Source organism: Neolamprologus multifasciatus, chromosome 13 (genome assembly GCF_963576455.1).
Source record: "Neolamprologus multifasciatus chromosome 13, fNeoMul1.2, whole genome shotgun sequence".
Taxonomy (NCBI): Eukaryota; Metazoa; Chordata; class Actinopteri; order Cichliformes; family Cichlidae; genus Neolamprologus; species Neolamprologus multifasciatus.
Window position 1 is genome coordinate 22,046,700 of NC_140451.1, and position 12,826 is coordinate 22,059,525.

Sequence of the window (12,826 nt, forward strand, 5' to 3'; positions counted from 1 at the left end):
AAATCTGCCTCATTTGCATTCTATTGAAGGCATAAATATGAGGCAATGAAGGCATTCTTATGTCCTTTAACGGATATGACAGAAGCTTTAATGCAGAGAAATATAATTAGATGTAAGTGTGGCCATTGTTATTATCATGAGACTTTGTGCCGTCTAAAAAGCACAAACTGCTTCACTGTGTGTCTACTAAGTGTACAATGGCATATTCCTATGAACCTGACATTATTATCAAATGTAAATTACACTGCCATGAGCCACTCATTACAATGTGTGGAATGTGTCACAAGTTGTTAAAATCTCAATTTAACATGATCTCCACATTTTAGCTGTGGATAAAGTCTTCTAGTGGTGAAGTTGAACTTAAATTAAATGCACTTCTCCTCCTCGGGAAGGACGAAAGATGTAAATGATGTAGCCAGTGTAAAAGTAGCGGAGTTATGCACACTGATTTATACAAGGTTATTTTTGAATAGCAACATATTGGATGCATGGACTGAATGAATAAAGATCTTCACAGTTTATGTTGATATTAGAAGACTGTAAATCAAAAGAGCCAAGTATTATAGTACGCACACAGCATCAAGAGCCAGTAAAAGGAAATGCTATGCAATAAGGTGATTTAAGCATGAGAGACTGAGTCAAGGTTGCAGTGAAATATTCATTCAAATGAGGTAAAGAGTGAAGCAGCATAAGAATAACCCGCCTTTAAAGATTAACATAACCCTTGGAGGTGTTATTGTATCCCCATAACCAAGTCAGAATTCAGCAGGTGCAGAACAGCTCTCCCTCTCTGTGAGTTACTGCATTAAGTCCTTCAAATTTAGTAGCACAATCATGAGCCTCCCGTTCACTCTCTGGAGTAGAAGAATCGCTTTGCATTTTAAAAAGGTCAAACACTCAGATCTCTGCCAGGAGGAACTGAGGGAAGAAATAATGTCTCTCTGCAGAAATATGCAGTCGCACACCACTGATCCTCTCCAATACCCACTGTACAGTGAATAGATTATAACTCTTTCTCTCTCTGTGTGTGTGTGTGTGTGTGTGTGTGTGTGTGTGTGTTGACTGACATCCTCTAACAACTACTGTATAAACAAAAGCAAATCCTAATATTGTATCAAACCAAATGTGGTGAATATTTCAATAATGTGGAAGATAGCACTGATCAATTTTTCTACAATTAGACAGACATATTCAGTTATTATCAATATTATAAATAGTGCATTTGTATTCTATGAGCCACATCCACTCATTCACAACGCATTTTATATATCCTTTACACACTTTTTTACCTATCATGCATTCACATACAGACAAATGCATCAGAGGCTTCAGTATGTTGCCCAAGGACACTTTGATATGCAGACTGGAGGAGCCATGGATCGAACCACACAGTTGCTGTTCCTAATGGTTGTTTTTACTTTCAGATGTGCTGGGGCAAATAAAGCCTTTGCATATTTGTTTTTACAGCAAGGGCTTTAACTATGTAAACTGCAGTAAACACAAAAGAGGATCAGCTCATGATTAGCAAACATTGCATTTTTCAGGATTCAATTTGTCACAAAAAAGCTGATTTTAATCACCCTTTGCCTTCAAAATGACACAGAGATAACAGATGCTGCTGCCACATATGTCTAATAAAAGCACATTAATGTATGGGTCTTACATACTTCATTACGCATGTCATTTGATATCATTAAATGATGTAATATGTCATTAGCTTCTAAATATATTTGTGGCTAACAAATACTCTCTGTTTCTTTATCCTCCCTTCCCCTCTTTTTGCGCTGTGAACATATGCTTCTATTGGTGTCCCTTGTTGGCTAGTGATGGTCTTTGGAGTGTTTGGGTTTCTGCCCAGTAGTTACATTGTGCCGGAGACAAGATGACCACAGGGAAGGATGGTCTCAGGACAGGGCCAAAACCCCCCAGGCCTGGGACCACACATGCAGGGTACATGGTACAGCAGATACAAACAGAAAGTATGGAAATGATTCGTCTGCTGCTTGAGGTGGTTTTCTTTGTCTTTGTGGAAAGCTCTACTGGACGTGCTGGAAAACTATGCAGAGACTGAAGTGACTGGGAAATCCAACCATGCTCTCCGCCATCTGTGCCGTGTTATATGGCTGGCACTAATGTGTGAGTGAATCGAGGGTCTAAAATAATTGTACTGCAGGGACTGGAACTAAAAAGGAATATACGCTGCATGTTTTGACATGAAAGAACAGCTGCAGTTGCTGCTATCTGCACCTGTGGCACGAAGAACAGAAATCTTTGCATTTCATCTATCTATCACATCATATAACACTAAATTACAACTTTCTTTACTTAATTGTTGGCCCAGAGCTGATATCAACTATGTGTAAGCTAACATGTTTATGGATTTCAGATAAAAACAAAAGGAGGCAGCTTAATATGAAATGTGGTTAACCTGACAGTTAATCAAAATGTTGTTTGAATAAGATTAGTTTTAAACTGCACTTCACGGACAAAGAGAATGGTGAAGCTTATCTCAAGTGATCAATCAGTATTATGCTAATGCTGACAGCTAAATGTGTTTAAATAGTGTAAAAGGGGTTATGTAATATAATACAGGTGATACTTCTGACCTGCGCATTAAGCAGTTGAGCTAGAATACATTTATCAATTTCATGGATGGTATTTGGGCATTTGGCTAATCTTATTGTATGTTAATAGGTCTAATTTATATATTCTTTTTATTTAATTCAAATTAATTAATTTAATTCAAAGTCTTAGCTGTCAGCCATATTTTATATAACAACATGTAAAAGCACCATAGGTTCAAGCTAATGCTAGTTATGTGAGTTAAACATTATCTGGCAAACTACTAACATAACATAACATGTTGTATTATGTTAGTTTTAGAATTTAGTCATCAGATAGTATTTTGACAAGTGTTAGCTCGGGTTTGCTAACTTTTTTAAAGTTTGTTTTTATATGAGAATACTTTTAAATTTAAGTAGGCTGTTATTATTAGAAAGCTTGGCTAGCATGATTAGCATAATTGAAGTACATTCAGCATTAGGGTTATGGACATGCCCTGGGGTTTCAGAACCATCGAAAAAGGTCACTGTGCTTCCTCAGCTGAATCCTACTGACATACTTTTACAACTATAAGTACAATATAACCAATCAGTTGTTTCAGCAACAATAAAGCCCATGTTAATTATTTAGTTAATAGTAGCTTAACCCTCTCCAGGCAGACGTTGCAGATTTGCAACAGTTAAGAACTAACAACCTGATTACCCAACATACATATTTTATGATTTTTTTTTTACTCAGAAGTACCACTGCAAGACTTGGTTGTGCATTAGCAACAAAAAACTTAATTTGGGCCTGAGAGAGTTAAAGTATCTGCACCAGCATGACTGAGGACACTGATTTTAGAGTGCATGGGCTTATGCAGTATAACACAGGTGACAGTTTAAACCTGCAAATAAAGCATCTGAGTTAAAATTCCATGTATTAATTTAATTGGTGGTATTTGGCTAATAATAGTGTATGTATGTTATTATTTTCATTTTTTATTTAGTTAAAATCTCCCAGTTAAGCAGTACTTATATAATTCTGTTTTTGATCAAATATCTGTGCAGTGTGTGACCATCTTAGAATATACTAATAGTATATACTATTACTTTAAAAATTATATATACTAACAAGCTGTTAGTTTTGTCAGTTTGTCGTTATTTGGCTAACACTGTTAGCATTATCCAGGCATGTTGTATTATGTTATTTTGAGCATTATATATATATATATATATATATATATATATATATATATATATATATATATATATGATTACCAAGTCTGGTATAATTGAGATACACTCAGCATTACTAGGAGCATACTGTGGATTTATGGCTATTATGGATAACAGGTCATGATAGATTGCTTATGCTTCAATTTGTTTGTGTAGGCTGTAAAGGTGAGGCATTAATATCTGTTCATTTTATTTATTTATTTTTAGGGTAACAAAATAGCAATGTGAGTTGAACCTAACACTTGCTTATCCTGTCTATCTGCTGTACTTAAATTAGTATTAGAGACACTGTATAGATTTGTATATATTGTCTCTGTACTGGTCGGAGAAGATATTACAAGGATTCATTGCTGCATCTCAATTCAGACGTTCAATAAATAACTTGTTTGAAAGGAGCTGGTGGTAAGAAGACAAGAGTTTTCAGACAAACCATACAAACAACAAAGAAAAAGAAAATGAATACAAACCCCCCAAACATATTTAACTGTAGTAACCGAGGCTTAACATTACGAAGGAAAATGTACTGAAAAATAGTCGAGTCTGAATCGCCTTTCTCGAAAATTCCTACTGTCCCATCTATATCAACTGGAAGGAGAGACTCTCATCTGTGCTGTGCGCGCGCGGGCCCGCGTGTAGAGTGTTGAGTGTGTGTGTGTGTGTGAGGGAGAAGTGGGCAAAGGCTCCGCCTCACTCAAAAAGCGAGAGGGGAAAAAAAGGAAAAGCAAACTGATACACACCTCTCAATTCTGGCAGGAGGAAAAGAATAGGAGTGTTTATGAACCGTATAAGTAAACAGCAGGATAACCAGGCACACCGAGAGCCGAGGCTACTTCCCCCCGTAAAAACCGACACCAGGCACCGTTTCCCTGCGCCGGAGATTGTCCCGTTGCGTTCAGGATTAAGTTTTTATGTCATCTAAAGGTGGATCATTATCTAAATCCGAGATAACAAGCGAATTTGAAATGCGTAGCCTGCGATGCTATTTCTGGAGCCCCCAAAGCCGACGTTTGAACTCTCAGTAAACATCCAGTCGAGGTAGGATTCAAGATTATTGCAAAGGTGGTGTAAAATATGTCGGTGTGTGCTCCACCGGGGTATAGTTTTGAAAGCTATACTCGCATCGCTGTCCATGTGTCCCTGCGCCATCAGCAAGGAGAGACAAGGGAGGGTGGGAGTAGACATTAGCCGATACTCCACTTCATAGTGATGTGGAAATTGGCTTTATTAAGTTCCTAATGAGGCTGGGCAATTAAAAGGTAACGGTGAACATCCATTAAACGTCCAATCAAGATCAGCTATGAGTGCTTTAAATAAAATTGTAAAATTGCATTGATAGATTTTTTTTTTTTTGCATTTTTTATCCGAAACCATGAAGAACATGCACGGAAGGAGTTTGATTAAAAGTTTAGTACTGGTGCAGGCCTATTTTGCAGTACTTCCTGGCATCAGTTTGGACATCTCTAATCAGCTGTAGCATACTAATTAGTGAGTGCCAAATAAGTTAATCACTCAATCAGATATCCATATGAGCATCTGCACATTTTCACACAGAGGATGGTCTTTCTATTTCTTAATTTTGAGAAGCACAGAGTAGGCAATAGTTCTCATAACTCTCACTCCCTTTTCTTTTCTTTTCTTTTTTCTTTTTTTTTTTCTTTTTAAACTGCATTTGGAGGCTCTAGTGAAAGAAAGCTTCAAGTGGAGGAGGAGGACGAGGAGGGCGGCTCCATTGTCTGGCCAGTGAAGGGGTGGGGATAAGAGGCTGTATGCAGATGTGCTGCTGGCAACAGACATCTGCTCTACCCCCTTGGGCATTGTCACAACAGGCAAGGAAACTTAGTGTGGAGCCTTCCTGCGGAGAAAAGACCTTTGTTAATGATGTGCAGGCCATGACCTGCACCCTTCCAGATCCCAGCGTTTGCATTTTAAACGCTACATTTAGCCGAACATTTAATTCGGCTTGCTTTGAATCAGATAATGTGGAGTTTCAGATACTCTGATTTTGTTTTTCCCAGCTCCTTCAGTCCCACCTGCAGCACCACCCTCCCCGTTTGCCTTTCCCTATCTCTCCCCTCATCTGCCAACCTTCAGCTCTGATGGGGGAGTTGTGGTGGGGGTTGAACTTACTTTCCTGTTGTCTTTGTGGACTGTGTGTGTTGAGATATGAAAGCTGGCCTCTCAAGGCAAATGCATCACAGGCAGCATCAAAGTGTACATGGCATCTGCGATCAGGCCTTTTGATTCATCGCTGAAGGGGAATATGCCAAGAAAATGCAAAATCACCGTTTTAATATTTATGATATATACATACATACACACACAGACACAGCTTGTGCTTCATGGTAGCGCTCGGTGTTGATGTGCCTGTGAGACTCCTGTTTGTACTGGAAAACAGGAGTCTCATTTGCCTCAACAGATATTCCCTGGTGACTGCTGGAGTCACTGTACTGTGATTAGGAACATGATTTGTGCTTGTACTGAGCACCGTTGTACATGGCTGATTTGCTGTGCAACATGCTTGTGTAGGGACTTATTTGTGTGTCTCCGCTGTGTTATACCATGCTGGAGAGTTGAGATGCAAACTGGGGAGCAAGTGCACCAGTGCAGGAAAAGATGATAGTTTTTGCCTGCTAATTTGGCATTTGCTTTTCTTTGGACAGAGGTCGCATGTTTTGTTTATTAAGAAAGCGAGCACTTACTTGAACTATATCCATGTCCCGTTGTTGATATGATTACTCTGTAAAGAGGAACAGCTAGAAGCACAACAACAGCAAAAGGAAAATCATAATGATGCATCGACTGCCTGTTTTGAAGTCACAGAAGCAAAGCAATTACGATTGGTTAATCATATTCTCAGAGCCTAATTCTCCATTTAACGCAGTAATTTAGATGCTGCTGGAATAGCTTCATGAACTCTTCTGAGAATTCCCATAATGGCCAGAGTACTAACAGCTCCCTAAAACTTCCCGTAGGCTGGTTTGAGAGGATTGTACTGTCATGTGATTTTTTTTTGCTGTGCATTGTGGAGAGGGGGTAACGGGTGTGAAATTGCACTGTGCCAGTTGCAACTATACCACAGGTCTCTTTGAGCATGACTGCAATTAATCTTTTATCGGATAAGTCTAGGTTTTGATTTTCTTTATGCGAGTTTTGTTCGGAAAAAAAAAAATCAACTAGAGCTAATTATCCAGTTCAGTTCAGTTTATTTCGTCACAGTTTGAAGTTGAAATTTGCATGTTAAAAAAAACAAACAAACCCCCCCCCCAACACAATAAACAACAACAAAAGTTTTTTTCCACCTCAGCGCATGTGACACAGATCTTAAGTCATCTTACAACTCAATCCTCAGATTGCATTAAGGCTTTGATGCTGAAAACAAAGATTGTGCTGTGATGTAGTGCACTTTGCAAACCAAGGGCTGAGCACTTGAGAGGCATTACAATGATGAGGGAACAGTTGTACTTTAATTATTCTTTGAGCAACTGTTGTGCTATGTTAACAACTGCTGCTGCCTGGTAATAGTTTTTTCTCAAAGAACACACATTTAAAAATCTGCTGTGTTTAGTTTAATTGGTGCATTTTGCAAATCTTCTGCACCTGCTTTCTCCCTGTGCTGTTGTGCTGTGTCTCTGAGTGTGTCGTTTTTTTTCTTCTGCTTGTCAAGGATAGTTTTGGGAGAGTGGATGTGGACTGCAGCAGACAGCAGCAGGTGTCTGATTCTCCTCGCTGATAAGACCTGTTTGCTCAGTGTGCTTAAAAGTCGCTGCGCTCTCTGACTCGCTGTTTGTACATGTGGGTGCCATGCACTCTTGACTGCCACCACTGATAGGATATACACAGTATGGAGAAAGGAAAACATCCTCAGTGGTTGCTCTTATGTACAGCCAAACCCTTTCCCCCCTCCCCATATTCTCATGGGTGTATTCTTTTTTTTTTTTTTTTTTTTTTACTTTGGTCCTGCAACACTGGCGTCTTACAAGCCTCTTTGAAAGCTTAGCCAATTCCACATAATGTATTTGAATTGCAGTTTAGCTAATGCAGCAGCCAGGAAATAAGCAAGTTCTAGCCCACTGCTGTATTTGAAAGCATTAAGATTTTTAATTGAGACAATCAAACGCAAAACTGCAGAATCATAGTGTTGCCAAAAGCTGCACATTAAATCCAAATTGATGCCATCACTGAGGTGCATTGTTGCTTGTACTGTTTTTGAGAGATGCTGCGTAATTTCTGGATGTCTGGGATCATATTAGGATCATATTAATCACTACCAATACAAAAGGACTAATACAATTCTGGATACCCAATTTGCTACTACATAAAAAAAAGATTATTCCATGTAGCTACTTAAACACAAACATTTCAGCATTGCATATATGGTAACGTGATAGGAAACAGACTGAAGTATTAAGATAGTTGCTGAGTAGCCTACTACTGAGGCATAATGTTAGTTAACATTTGAGCCTATGGAACATTTTGAATTTCACAATAGCAGTGTCAGTGGCCTCAAACCAAATGGTAAATAATACTTTGGATGTTGTTAATATGGACTGAAACTTACTCAGCCTGAATTCTATAAAAAGATCCAAATGTCATTATTTTAAGTGCTTTCCTAAATTGGATCTGTTTCCTCCCTTGGACTGAAAGCATATTGCATTTTGCCTTTTTTGAATTAATTATTGCCCCTTGATCGTCCATCCCAAACACAGAGTACTTCCATACTAAGCTGGAGCTACCATAGCAGCTCCACTAGAAAATCTAGATTTTGTTGTGCCATTTGTAGTTTTTCCTGTTTTTGTAGATGACCTTATTCTGCTTCTTTGCATGTAAAGAAAGACTACAGTACTTAACAGGGTCAATAGCGGCCGTTTTTGATATTTGGATGCTATTGTAGTGATTGCATGGCTACTATGTAGTTTTTCAAATGGAAACACAAAGACTACAAAGAGTCTTTGGTGATGGAGTTTAACTCTGCAATATTTGATAACACATTTTTAATATTACAATAGAGATATGACATGCAGTAAACAATTATTGAAGCATGCATATTTCACACTCTGCATGTGTTTTAATAGATTGTTTGTTAACATACCCTCCAAACACTGAAGAGCCTATACCCACTGGAATGAAATGGATTAGATTCTCAAATGTTTGCGTTCTGAGTATGAATGCATGGTGTATGTACAGAAATTAACTTTCCTGCTTATGATGTAAATGCTCATACTGCCCTGAAAATCAAAGGCTTTTTTTTTAATCTATTAACTATAAAAAGCTGAGCTGCATCATCCACGAGGCAAACTGGGTATGCGTTTAGGGGCTTGGACCATTTGGGGGTCCAAAAGTGAGCTTTTTAAAAAATGTTATTTATTTTTGAAACCAGTCAAGAGCATGTTTGTATTTTCCTTCCCAGAACAATATTACTCATAAAATACAGTCTTTCCATGCCAAGCCCCCTTTCACAGATTAGTTTTCCCTCTTAAACCAAGCTCGCAATTTCCTTATCAGTTGAGGGCCTACTGCCTTTCATAATCAGAGATCCAAATAACCTGCCTCCACTCGTGATTGTTGCTTAGGAGGTTAATTATGCTCTCTCACTAACAACCTTCTGACATGTCATCTTCTAAATGGTGAAAAAGTGTAAGAAGATTATATAAGATTATATATTCTCCATCAATGGGGAAAAAGCCACTTTGTTAGTGGTTTTTGTGTTTGTGAAAAAATGATCTGATCATTGCACTTGCAGTTTAACTTTGATTTGTGCTCTTTCGCCGCTGGAACCGGGAAGGTGAACACCAAGCTAGTTCAGAAGCTTGAGGGAGAGATGCGGTAGTGGAGAGTGGCACTGAAGCGTAAAGTTACTGACATGTTTTTAAGTTCAATTCAATTTAATCCAGTTTGGTTTTATTTTAATGGCGCCAAAGCACAACAACAATATCCTCAAAGCACTTAAGGTGAAACCAGACTGATCACTTAGATCTCCAACTAACTGAAATCAATTTAAAGTTTGACTCTTTTCTTACTGAGCATAGCAAGTTTGGACAAAAAGGGCAGAGGCAGCACATCTTATCTTTCATCCACTGTATGTGAGGGATTGATTCAGCAAATGGGTGAAAAGAAAAAAGCATATATAGTCACAGAACTACAGCAGGCAATTTTTCAGTTCAGTTCAGACTCCTGATCTCTCACATACTTGCTAGCTTACATTAATTTCGGATTCGTGGGGAGGGGAAAGATAGTCACTTGGGAAAGCCTGGCTGAGGTTGTACTGGCCATGATTGGCAGTTTAAACATAGATCCTTAAAACTGTCGAAGCCAGGCCTATGACAATGTAAGTAATATGACTGGCCAGTATAATGGGCTGCAGTCTCACTTAAAAAAAAATCCATTAATCGATGTGCAGCTTAATCTCTGAATTTGGTGGATGTCAACAGTATATAAGGACGCAGCTAAGATGCAAAAAGTTTCTTTGACCTTTGCAGTTTTTATGTGTTTTGTACTTTTAGATTTTAAAAATGATTTTTTTTTAACAACATTAAAGTGGACATTATATTCACACGCTGTAGTTTCCATGCAGATAGATCTAAATCACTTTGTGGAAATTATGTGCAATAATGGATGTTCCTAATGACATATCCTCTGATATGGAAGGAAAATGCAATGTATGCCAAGAGGCGGCAGAACTGTTTTCCCAGGCTGGGCTGTCTTAAAATTCACGGTGCAGTTTTGGGGCCGTGTTTTAAGCAGATTCAAAGTGACAAGTGAGCCCTTACAAAACATGGATCCACTCACTGCTTTTCGTCTCTTTGTGAACATGGGATAATTCACTTATAGATCAGCTTGATCACAAAATATGCAGTGAGTGTTCCCATTGTGTGCCAGTCATATAAAGGTGAACTGCAGCACACCAAGAAGCCTAAAGTGTTTGCAGATGAATCTACCGAGCACAAGTAACACTGAAAGGCATGGAGCTTTTGGCGGTAGAAACATTTCACCTCAATATTGACAAGTGAGGTGCCTGTTTATACCACAGACTGGCAGCATTAGTGAAAATTTGGGATTCTACTGCACATGGAAGCTGAGGATGTGAATATTCATGCTCATAAACTAGCCGATGAACCGTGTGCTTATACCTGTCTGATTTAGATCATAACTTTGCAAAGGAAATGACCCAATTCTGATGCTTTGTACAGAATGAACAGGATACATCTCTAAATCATCTCAAAACAGCTTTTCCCATACGTGTTTGTAGCCCTTCATATGTTTTTGAATTTGGCTGTAACTAAACGTAAAAGACCTCAGTGTGCTCTCACTGATGGCCATCGAATCTAAACTTACTATAAAGTTTGAAGTTGTGACAGAGTAGAACAATGAAGGAGACTTAGAGGATGACAATCATGCAGAGACAACTTAAAGTCTGGGACGACTTAAATTTAAATTATTGCTATAAAAAGCAAAAAAGCTCTCTGTGTTAATTTTGATGTAACATCACTTCCTTTACATTTTTCTAATGAAGTACAGGGCTCTAAATAATGAATAAGAGCCGCTGTTTCTATCTCATATGTCTAAATTCCTTAACTTTTTAAATCCTGACATTACAAAACAGAATACTGGGTTATGTTTCGTGTTTTCTGTAGTATATGTAGCTTTTTCGCATTTCTAGAAAAAGACAGAGGTGAAGAAAAGAGAAGAAAAAAGATGGCAGATGAGGGGATTGTAAAGCTGATTGATAGACACACAGAAAAAACCTGGAGAGCAGTGGAGGAAAACAGGAGAAAGACGGGCATTTGTAGGAAGACAGTGTACGGTGAACTCTGTATTCCCCCAATAAAAGAAAAATAAACAAAAACAGAACAGATCTGGTTGTTGTATTTCCCATTCAACATCAAATAATATAAGGCGTTTCGAGCAGTGTTGTGTTTCTTTTTAAGTGAGGTACAGTGCACTCTCCATAATGAAGAGTGTGCAGAACATGTTCTGCATCTATGTCTGATTGATTAAAGAAAAAGTCTGAATATTTGTTTTAGAATTTGAATGAGTTTTGCCCTGTGCAGAATAATATATTAAGAAAAAGGAAAAAGCCTGACCACTGCACCATGTTGATTAGGGCTCCATTAAACATGTGTGCCTAGGAGTCTGTAACATCATTCGAGCCTTTTAATAAGCACACTCTAGATTTTTCAAGGGGGGTGACTGCAGCCTATATTATAGTGAATGTGGCCTAATATGTGATGAGGAAAGAGATGAGCATTTCTCTAAATTATTAACTCATTATATGATTGTAGGAAAGCTCTTGGCAGCAGTGGAAGAGCAGTGGTGGATGTTTGCTCTTCCTTATATTTATGATCGAGGGAGTTTGCTAACTCTTGCTTGGCCGTGTAATATCCTCCCACCTGGCACAAACTATCACACTGTGGATTCCCTGTTCCTTCTTAATGACTGTCTATTTTCCTCCATAGAAGTCCTAATTACTCTCAACTGCATTCATGGACATAATGCCAGAGTAAGACAGGATGAGGAGGGGAAGGATAACAATGGGTGAAGGGTCATACTTTGGAGATCTAACAGGACTGTAATACACCTTTTCAAAGTGGAAAAGTGTGTGTGTGTTTGCCAGCGGAGAAAAAAAAAAAGAGTTGATCTTCTCCCATTTACCTCCCCTCCCTCACTTGGCATAGCCGGAGCTTTAAACACCTGCCATTAACTTTCATGCAAACCACAGAGGATTAGGAATGAATAGTAGTACCAGGTTCCAGCTAGGTGTGCAAGTCTCTGTGCGTTTTTGCGATTGGTGTCTGCGTGTCGCTTTTGCAGGAACTAGCAGACACAAAGCACCATCTGCACACAGCAGGCTGTCCTGACTGCCTGCTCTGCTCACTGGGGCAGAGAAGAAGCTTTCTGCGAGCATTTTTTAAGAAACTGACTCTGCTTCTGCAGTGGCTACGCTGGTTGTTAATGCTGACAGCTAATAATGTCCTCCTGGATGACTGTGCCTCGCTGGAGCCAAAGAGAATAGACAGAGACTAATGAAGAGAGGCAGGAAGTGAAGGAGA

At 38.7% G+C, this 12,826-nt stretch overlaps 1 protein-coding gene across 1 annotated transcript in view; it reads left to right on the plus strand.

Moving 5' to 3' along the window:
• Nucleotides 1-4,449: 4,449 nt before the first annotated feature.
• Nucleotides 4,450-12,826, plus strand: part of ctbp2a (C-terminal binding protein 2a) — a 77,478-nt gene continuing 69,101 nt past the window's right edge. Inside the window, exon 1 of the mRNA XM_085181783.1 lies at nucleotides 4,450-4,814. The gene's annotated coding sequence lies outside the window, so the exon portion shown is untranslated. The remainder of the gene's footprint in view (nucleotides 4,815-12,826) is intronic.